We start from the raw sequence: 9,986 nt of genomic DNA, 5'->3' as shown, positions 1-9,986 counted from the left end.
TCCAAAATCAATCCCAAACTGGGCCTTACAACGGTTTCAACAGTAGCTCATTTTGAGTATGAAAAAGGGATCAACAAACTCTCAAACCACATATACATTAAATAGCTGAAAACTATAAGACCTTGCGTATGAAAGAGTTTCTTAGATAAAAGCAGAAATGAACATTCATTAAGAAGCAACTCTCTAACTCTTCAAATCAAAACAAAAGTCATTTCATAAAAGTCGACAATTGGAAGGGATTTCAACATATCTGACCATTCTTTACATCTCATTATCATAACAATCTATCTCCACGAGGGGCTTCCCCGGGGAAATTGGGTTATTGCTCCCATTCAACCTGAGCTTACTGGTCATTATGCCTGTTACATATGCTCCCACAACACTCTTTTAGGCCACATAATATCCACTTTCATTACACAAGCATACAAGTATAGTTTGGATTTCAATGCACAAGATCACCAGAAACATAGTTTACTAGCTTTCAAAGATGCATCTTGTCCACCTTCATATAAACACAGATCAAAGTATGCTACAGGAACATATTTCTCCCAATCTTCTAACCTTAAGCATGCTGCAATGCTAACAGACTTTCACTATGCCAAAAAGGCCTTCAGACGACGGATCATATCTGTCATCTGATGAAGTCAAAATCTGTTGTGTAAGTGGCTGCCATCTCTAAGCCACTTAGACGATAGAGATTCCCCGTCGTTGATAATACACTCAGACAACATATTCAGTTTAAGGTACTGTCGTCTGAAGTACCCAATATTGAAGAATTAGGGACTATCTGTAGTCTGAAGCATATTACTAATACATATTAATGTTGTTCGAAATTAACTTTATCGACGGCTTTAACAAATTATCTGTCGATGTAGTTAATCTTACATGACGAAGTTTTACTTGTTTCAGTCGTTTGATTGAACCAATATTGAAGCTTAGTTGATATTTCTGTGGTCTGATTCAAAACACAATGACAGTTATATGTCCATTGATTTTGTATACAACAACATTTATATTGAGAGTTATGTTGTTTGAGATTGTTTCGACTACAGATAATTGTGTTTGTTGTGGTTAGATTTGATTTCCAGCTACAGTTTTAGTTTTTTTATGTTGTTTGAATCTCACTTGGAGTATACTCTGGACTCCAATTTCTGTTGTCTAAAAATTTTTCAGTCTCACTTTTATGTCGTTTGTTTGGACTTTGGATCAATCATGGTTTGAGTTAAGTTCTGTTGTGTGAGTGTTAATAGAAATACAGTAGCTAGCCATCTAATTCTGTTATTTAAGAGTGATTACAAGTCTACTTTTCTGTCATTTGTTTGGACTTTCAACCATGGTTTGAGTTAAGTTCTGTTGTGTGAGTGTTAATAGAAATACAGTAGCCATCTAATTATGTTATTTAAGAGTGATTACAAGTCTACTTTTCTGTTGTTTGAAGTAGTTAGAAACAAGAGATTAACCACCTAATTCCGTTGTCTGAGATTTGTTTGAACTCTACTTTTATGTTGTTTGAAGTAGGTAGAAACAAGAGATCATTGTTTGTTTGTGTTATTTCTATTTACATCATTCATTCAGAACATTAGAAAAGCCATTTCGACATGTAATTTGGTATCAATGATCAAAAGCAATCTATATTTGCCATTGCATCCACTAAAATGTTCAATAACATCATCCCTATATGCACAAAAGTAATTCCTAACTACTCATCGACCACATACATAAGCATATAAGCACTAATGATCTTGACACTTGCTTTCCCTATTCAGCCTGCCTTCACTCCATAAGTGCCATACCTGTCAAAATTCATTTATGAAAGCTACAATTGTTAAACTGATGTATTTGCTTCATATGCATATATAGTTTAACATATATGAAAAAGAGAAGTGAACTTACATAGTTTATCACTTCAATCCCAATGTTATCAGTTTACAATTATCAGTTACACTTATCACAATATTCCAGCTTCTATTAGATATCGTAAACATAGTTAATTCCTTCTCCAACTAAAGATAGATAGAGAATGCCATAATTAAACTACAACACAGACATCTTGTTTCAGATATGTATACCTGATGCCCTTTGAGTAATTGTATTCTACTGATTGTTCTTACAAGCATTCCATATAGGCAAAATCCCTATATAAATCCAAATCCAAAATTAACTCTAACCCAAGTATGAAAGCAAATTTGTCTCCAAGTATAAGCTCTCAATATATAACACTTTAAACACTTGGACTATACCAACAATAAGGACAAAAAATACCATGTATTATAAATGATGAAATAAGAAACTTAAAGAGAACTTTTAAAACATCAATTATCTATTCATGTTAGCACCTACTAGGTAGTTGCCCTGGTGGTTGGAAGCATACACCAGGAACACAATAACTTGCAAGGAATTGATTTATCACAACCCCAAAGTGATGCCATGACATACCGCTATCATATGCAATAGAAATTAGCAAATAGAACTAACATGTACCTGTGATCATCATGGCCATCTACCAATTCTAGCTTCCCATTTTTTTCATCATGGCCATCATCTTTGCCTAGCCTCTGCAAAAATTTCGATAAATATCAGAACTATGAAGACATAAGTGAAAGTACTTCCCAATAGGAACTAGAAAATAAAAATAGTCCCATATTGCCCCTTAGACTACTAAAATTTGATAGGAATAAAATAATGTGTTCTATTCACTTAGACGGACATGGTTCTTGTAGCAACTTTTAACATCAGGGTTCCTAAAGAACTCATCATCAAAAGTCAAGTACTACCCCTTACTTCTTGCCCAGTTCACATACTACTTATTTCCAGCAAGGTTTTCACAAGATATAAAGCTCATGTTAGATTACATAGATACACCAGTCTTACCATGAAATATACATAGATACACGAAATATAAAGTACACCAATCTTACCATGAAATATGAGTCTGATCTCGTACTTCTTTGCGTCACTTACCACAAAATCAAAGGAATAAAGGATGATTATATAGCACACAAGCAAGTATTAAACAAACTCGAAGAAAATGAAAAATGGTCTTTTAACTAGCTGAAATCAGAATACCTCTAGTGGTGTAAATGTACATCACTACTGTCAACTATTGAAGGTAAGTGTTCTTTGATAATTCTGAAAGATTTCTACACAGGAACATCAAAGCTATCAATGATAGTGTTACAATAATCAAAATCAACTATTGAAACCGGATGCACTACTAGAATAATGTCATTAGACATCACCACTATTAAATCGGTCAGGATTGCACCTGATGTTAAAAAACATTTTAACATCAGTTTGTGAAGAAACCGATTTCTATTGTTATTATGGACATCAGTCACCAAATAAACCGATGAGAAAAGTTTCGTACGGAAAATTTACAAAAACGCGGAGGGACTAAGTTGAAAAATTTGAGAAACGCGGGACTTAAAATTTCATTCCCCCCACACTTAGTTATTTTTCTCACACGACTTGCATTGACTTTGAGTCATTCCCAAACCCTAACTCATTTTCACCCGACCTCCTCGTCTTCCTCCTCCGCCTCTGAGCTAGCCATCTTGGGCACCTCCATTCCCTTCAACTCTCTCAAGCTCGATTGTAAGCACAATCAATCTCTCTCTCTCTCTCTCCCTTCACCGATGGCTACTTCTCCTTGTACCCATGCAAGCTCGAAGACTGGTCCTTCTCTCTCTCTCTCTCTTCCCTTCTTTATGTTTCTCTTATTCCGAATCTGAACAAGCCTCTGTTGATTTCGTAATCTAACAATCTGTTTCTTCTGTAAAGCTCTGATTGCAGGCGTCGGAGAACCCCATGAGGGAAATCAAGGTCCAGAAGCTCGTCCTCAATATCTCCGTCGGCGAGAGCGGCGATCGTCTCACCAAGGCCACCAAGGTTTTTACTTTGTTTTTGTTTTTCTTTTGTATCTACTTCCTGATTATCTTAAATTTTGAATTTGAATTTGGATTTGATTTGCTTGCATAATCACCGGTGCAGAATGAAAAACCCCTATTAATTAGCTGTCAGTGTTCTATACTTGTCTACTCTACTCATCTTGATTGCTCAGTCTCAGACTCTCTATACGACTGTAAGTTCACTTTGTAGAGCTTATTATTTTCAATTGTGTGCATTTTTCTTACTCAGGAAAGATGATCGATGATGGTATTAGCTATGTATTGATTCATTACTGTGTTTTACAGCAAAGAGAAGCAGAAAAACCGAACTCTTGATGTCGCTCTATTTGCTTTCCCTAACTTTCTTTTGTTTGCTCTGCAGTCGGTGTCTATTTGATTTGGAAACCTAATTTATTTTCGTTAGTGCTTTCATTTTGTTTCTGGTTTCAATGGCATTTTGCTCAAAACAATATTTTGTTATATATTTGCAGCTAACAACAGTAAGATAAGAAGATATCAATCTATTGATACCCCCATGTTTTTATATTCAAAGATATCAATCATCTTTATGCACTAATTTTCTCTCTAAGGGCCATTCGAAAGTGGGTATCTTGATTTTGAATCATGGATTGAGATAAGCATATAAATCTCAGGATGTGTTCGAAAATTAATTGCTGCTTTCCAATCGATTTTGGTTTTGGTTTATATATATATATAGTGCTCTATAGACATTTCTGTGACGTTTGTATGCTTTTCTGCAGCCAAGTGAACATGGGATTTCATATGTATTGAAGGAGGATAAGGCTATAATCACAGATTCATTGACGGAGAGTTATAAAATATCTTGCTATGTCCAGGTTTTATGTAATTAACTGAGTTATTTTCTTCTTCTTGTGCTAGAATAATTTTGGGTTCGACTAGTGGACCCGGATCTGATGAGATACATTGATGATAAAATGGCCAAGTTCTATAGATCTTCAAGAAGTAAGTTGTACATTAGATATATAAATTGGTTAGATGTATATTCAAGTTTGTTTGATGAGAAAGTGGCAGAATATTCCGAAAATCATTTTAATTTCTTTTGTTTTTGGTCCGTTTCACATGACATTATGACTCATTATGATATTTCATTCTATTTGGTTTGTAGGATTCACCTCTAGTAGGAGCATCACAAACACCAGTGTCAACACTATTGAAGAAAGCTTCGGAGGATATGAATTCACCAAATGTAATGAATATTTCAAAGCACCAAAAAAAGGTAGAAATTTCTCTCGCACAGTTTTACTGATGGTATATTAATAAGTAGTGCAAATGGAGGAGGTCCTGACTATTAAGAACAGCTTGTCAGAAGGGCTGAGAGGGCTGGTTACAAGGCAATAGTCCTCACTGCTGACACTCCAAGGCTCGGGCGCAGGGACGCTGATATCAAGAATAGGTGAGCGGTAATTTAAGAATATCGCGTGGAGATAAAGAATTTCATGTGATATCTACTGTTACTATGTGGCTCTTTTGGTACATGATACTGCTTCTATGTTCCATATGCAATCAAATATCATTTTAAGGTTTGATATATCTTCTTTAACTTGATTTTGCGTAATGAGGTCCTAAAGCTGTCTAATGGTTCTTCACAGGTTTACTATGCCACCAAGTTTACTTCAACCTCCGATCCAAAATTTACTTCTGTGCTTGATGCTAATACCTTGTTACAAACTTGTCATATATGTGCTAACATTAATGCAGCAAGGTTATGCATACAACCTGGAGTTGCAGGAATAATTGTATCCAATCATGGAGCTCGGCAACTAGATTATGTCCCTGCAACTATTATGACTTTGGAAGAGGTACATATATGCTTCATTTATCTTTCTGATTTTTATTGATTTATTTATTGCTTACGAATGAAAGGGCAGGAGTTCCTTTATCAATTGTTTCCATTCCTGAAGTTTCAGTCATTATAAGTGCTTAGTATTTCCCTTAGTTTGATTTTCTATTAAACTTTGTTTTAAATATTAGTGTTTCATTATGACTTACATTGTTATATATATTTGTAGTGGGCGGTAAAGGATCGGAAATGGTATACCCAACAACAACTTAACGAGGTGCGCATTGAAGTAGCCGACTACTTACAGACTGCTGTAGATTCTGACCGGCCAGTTTCTTGATTTTGAGTTAGACTAGCTTTTGATTAACTTTTGTGTAGCAATTATGAACAAAAATGAATATTAATTGCTAGGCTAGCCTTGTAGTAGGTGAGTTGGGGTTTTATTTTGCCCATTTTGTAAACTGTTTAGGATGTGATTTTAGATAAAATACCCCAATATTCAAATCACTCTTACTCTTGTTAACTGTCGAAATTGCAATTTATAGCAGCAGTTACATATTCTGTGGACATCATCCTCTTTATAGAATATGATGACTAGATATAAAGTTGAAATCAGTTTTAACCATAAAAACTGATGTCCGGTAATACAGATACATCAGTTCTAAAATGAAAATCGATGTTACTAAAATATACAGACATCGATTTTTTGTCCAAAACGATATGTTACTGAGTACCAGACATCAGTTACAACATGAAAATCGATGTTACTGAAATATACAGACATCGATTTATTGTCAAAAACGATGTACAATAGATAATTAACATCGTTTTTTCCTTAGACACTGATGTTAATGTAAGTAAATATATCAGTTCATACAATACTAGACTTTGTATATTGAATCTAAAATCGTGGTATATGTGGCAAATTATGCTTCAAAATCATGAACAACAAGAAATCTTTATGGGAACCGATGTCTGTAACAATATTAGTCATCGTTTCTTAAATCAATAACGATGTTAAAATGCAAAGTTGTGCTGTATAATATATATTTCTTTAAGCATTAAATACAATAAAATGAGGGTTTAACAATAGTAAAACATGCAAGTTTATTATCATTTAAACCTATTTACATCGATTTCTAATAAGGAACCGATGTCTAAAATAATACTAGATATCGGCTAAAAACCGATGTCTGCATTTTAGGATTTTTCTCATCACCCACAAAGACATCAGTCAGGTTTTTGTTAGACATCGGTTTTTGGCCGATGTCTGGGGCCAAAATTCTAGTAGTGATGCCACATTTCCCTACCATTTAATCAACGAAGCAATCGAATGAATAGGAGCACAAATTGATATAATTGCAGTTATTTTTGGTTGTCTCCGAAGCACTCCATATTATTAAAAGCAACAATGATAGAAATGTCATAAGAACAATGATAGAGTAATCTTATTACCTTGAGAATCCTTTTAATAGCAACAGCCCCAAGAGCAGCTCTCCATGTCATCTGCTATAATTAGCTGGTGCATGGAGATGTTTACCTCCCCTGTGTTATCCAGTCCATTCAGAAATTTTACATTCAAGGATATAAGAGCTAAATGCAGGAAAGAAATACAACGCCATGTCATTTCTATCATCTAGTGCAAATCTATTTGTAAATCTAGCATAATAACTTACAGGCACCAGCCGAGACCCAAACCATAGCAAGGCAGGCAACGCTTTCTTATAGGTCTTCCCTCAGCAACTGCATAACCTAGAACAACAATAAAGGCATTCACTTTAGTTATATGATAAAACATAATGACAAATGAAGATCCAATTAAAATACCAAATACAAAATGGAAACAAACAACAACCACATATAAATCAAGTCGATCATCCACTAACAAACTTCCCACTAAAGAAAAGTTAGATCTTTACAATCACCAAACTGATCCAACCACACCACTACATAACTGATCTAGTCACACAATGACATGCTCTTAGTACCATTTTGAGTATGATTTCATCTATCTAATAAAAAAGAGCATATCTACTTTGGCACAAATAAATCTACAAACTAGTTAGTAATTAACTTGAAGAATGAATGATGAATTTGGTACCTGATTATAGCCGCAATGTTGGATGGCATCAAAAATCTTTTGAAGATGAAAACCACCTCTGGAGGTCTCGAGGACAGTGCCGCCATTCTTGTGCCAGATGTGGACGAGCTTTGGGTTAAGCCAGATAGGATCCATAGAGTAAATCCACGATAGCCAACATTGATACCAAAAATCTGACGGACGCCGTAGAGGTCCCAGAAGCCAAGAACCAGCTCTCTCACCACCGTGTTTGTGCCCGGGCACAGCCCATCGTATGTCACAATAGCCGCCCTGATTCTCGACTGCTTAAACGAGATGTGTCGTCGTGGGTCAGTAAAATGGTAAGCTGAGGCGGGATGAGCTTAAGCACCAGTGCCGACGAGGTCGTAGACAATCTGGCGGAGATTGAAGATGGAAAATTAATTGAGAAACCAGATCTACTTTCTCTTTCTTCATACTCTTTCTCTTATCTCTACGCTTCAATCTCTCTTTCATCAAAGAACTTGACTTGACCCAGCTTTGATTGTTGGTTTGTAGACCGATATGAGAAAGCAGTGACAGAGGACGAGTAGTGAAGAAGAGGAGCTTCCAGGCCGGAGAGGGAAAACTAAGAATGAACAACGACGATTAGCTTTTTCATTTTTTCACTAAGTATGGAAAAACACGGGGTCTAGGTCAGAAAAGGAGGGATAATTGTAGTTAAGCCAAAAACATGTTTTTGTCCACACAAGAAGAAATAATTTCTCCATTTAGTTAGACAACAGAATTTAGTTAGAGTTGTTGTTTGAGTTTTTCAAATTACAACAAACTTGAAAAAATTGAACTAGTATTGATTTTGATACTATTTAGATAACAGAAATAGTTAAAACTATTGTCTAAAGACGTTCAAAAAAATCAGACAACAAAAAAAACGTCTTCTGTCATCTGAGGGGTATCGTCTGAAGCATTTTTTGACAGTGTTTCGGCTTAAGGCGTCAACCACCACATTTACCTTTCCAAGATGATAGCTTAAGGAGAAATCGTAATCTTTCATGTATTCCATCCATCTTTGCTGCCTTAATTAATTCAAATCTTTTTGTGTGAAGATGTACTTTAAGCTCTTGTGGTCTAAATAAATTTGAAATTGAGCACCATACAACTACCATCTCCATAGTTTTAGAGCAAAGATAATGGCTACCAATTCCAGATCATGTGTAGGATAGTATTGTTCATGTGTCTTCAATTGCCTAGAGCCATAAGCTACCACTCAATCATGTTGCATTAGAATTTGGTCCGTGACCTTTTGAAGAAGCATCAGTATAAACAACATAGGGTTCTTCACTATTTGGAACAATAAGAGTAGAAGATAATCTTTCCTTCAACTGTTGGAATGCAGCTTCGATTCATACTTTTCAATTCATTCAAACTTGACTCCCTTCTTTGTAAGGTTTGTCAATGGTGTAGAGATGCGTGAGAAGTCCTTGACATATCTCCGATAATATCCTGCTAACCCTAGAAAACTTCTAATTTCTGTCACTGTCTTAGGTCTCTCCCAATTTACTACAGCTTCAACTATAGCAGGGTCAACTGATATACCACTTTGGGAAATAACATGACCAAGAAATTTTACCTCAATCATTTTAAAATCACATCTCTCCCTCTTGGCATACAACTGATTTTCCCTCAAAATATGCAAAAATAATTCTTAAATGTTGTTGGTTCTCCTCTTTAGTCTTCGAATAGATCAGAATGTCGTCAATAAAAACAATAACGAACTGATCTAATGACCAGGATGGAATACCCGATTCATTAGATCCATGAAAACTGCAGGGGCATTCGTCAACCCGAAGGCATGATATGGCTAAATTAGCCTCACAATTTAACCCTGCAAAAATATCGAGGTTAGTATAGCACAAGCAAGGATCGTTCAGTCGGGGATTGTAGGGTACACCTGCACAAAAAGGTCAATTAACAAATGAAAGAATAAAATGAGGGTTTTGAGATTCGATTCTTAATCTACTTAAAATAAAAACCAAACAAATAAAACTATCTACAATGATTGACTTCCCTAACCTAGACCAATAACACTCGGAAATTACTAAGTGTAAAAACAGAAAATCCATTTCAACATGCTACAAAAATGTGCCCATCTTAAATGCCTATATAAGAGCCCAAATGAAAAGCCTCAGCGGATCAATCCATTTATCTAATTCATTCT

The sequence above is a fragment of the Rosa rugosa genome, chromosome 4 (assembly GCF_958449725.1).
Source record: "Rosa rugosa chromosome 4, drRosRugo1.1, whole genome shotgun sequence".
In the NCBI taxonomy this organism is placed as follows: domain Eukaryota; kingdom Viridiplantae; phylum Streptophyta; class Magnoliopsida; order Rosales; family Rosaceae; genus Rosa; species Rosa rugosa.
This window is presented reverse-complemented; position numbering follows the sequence as displayed.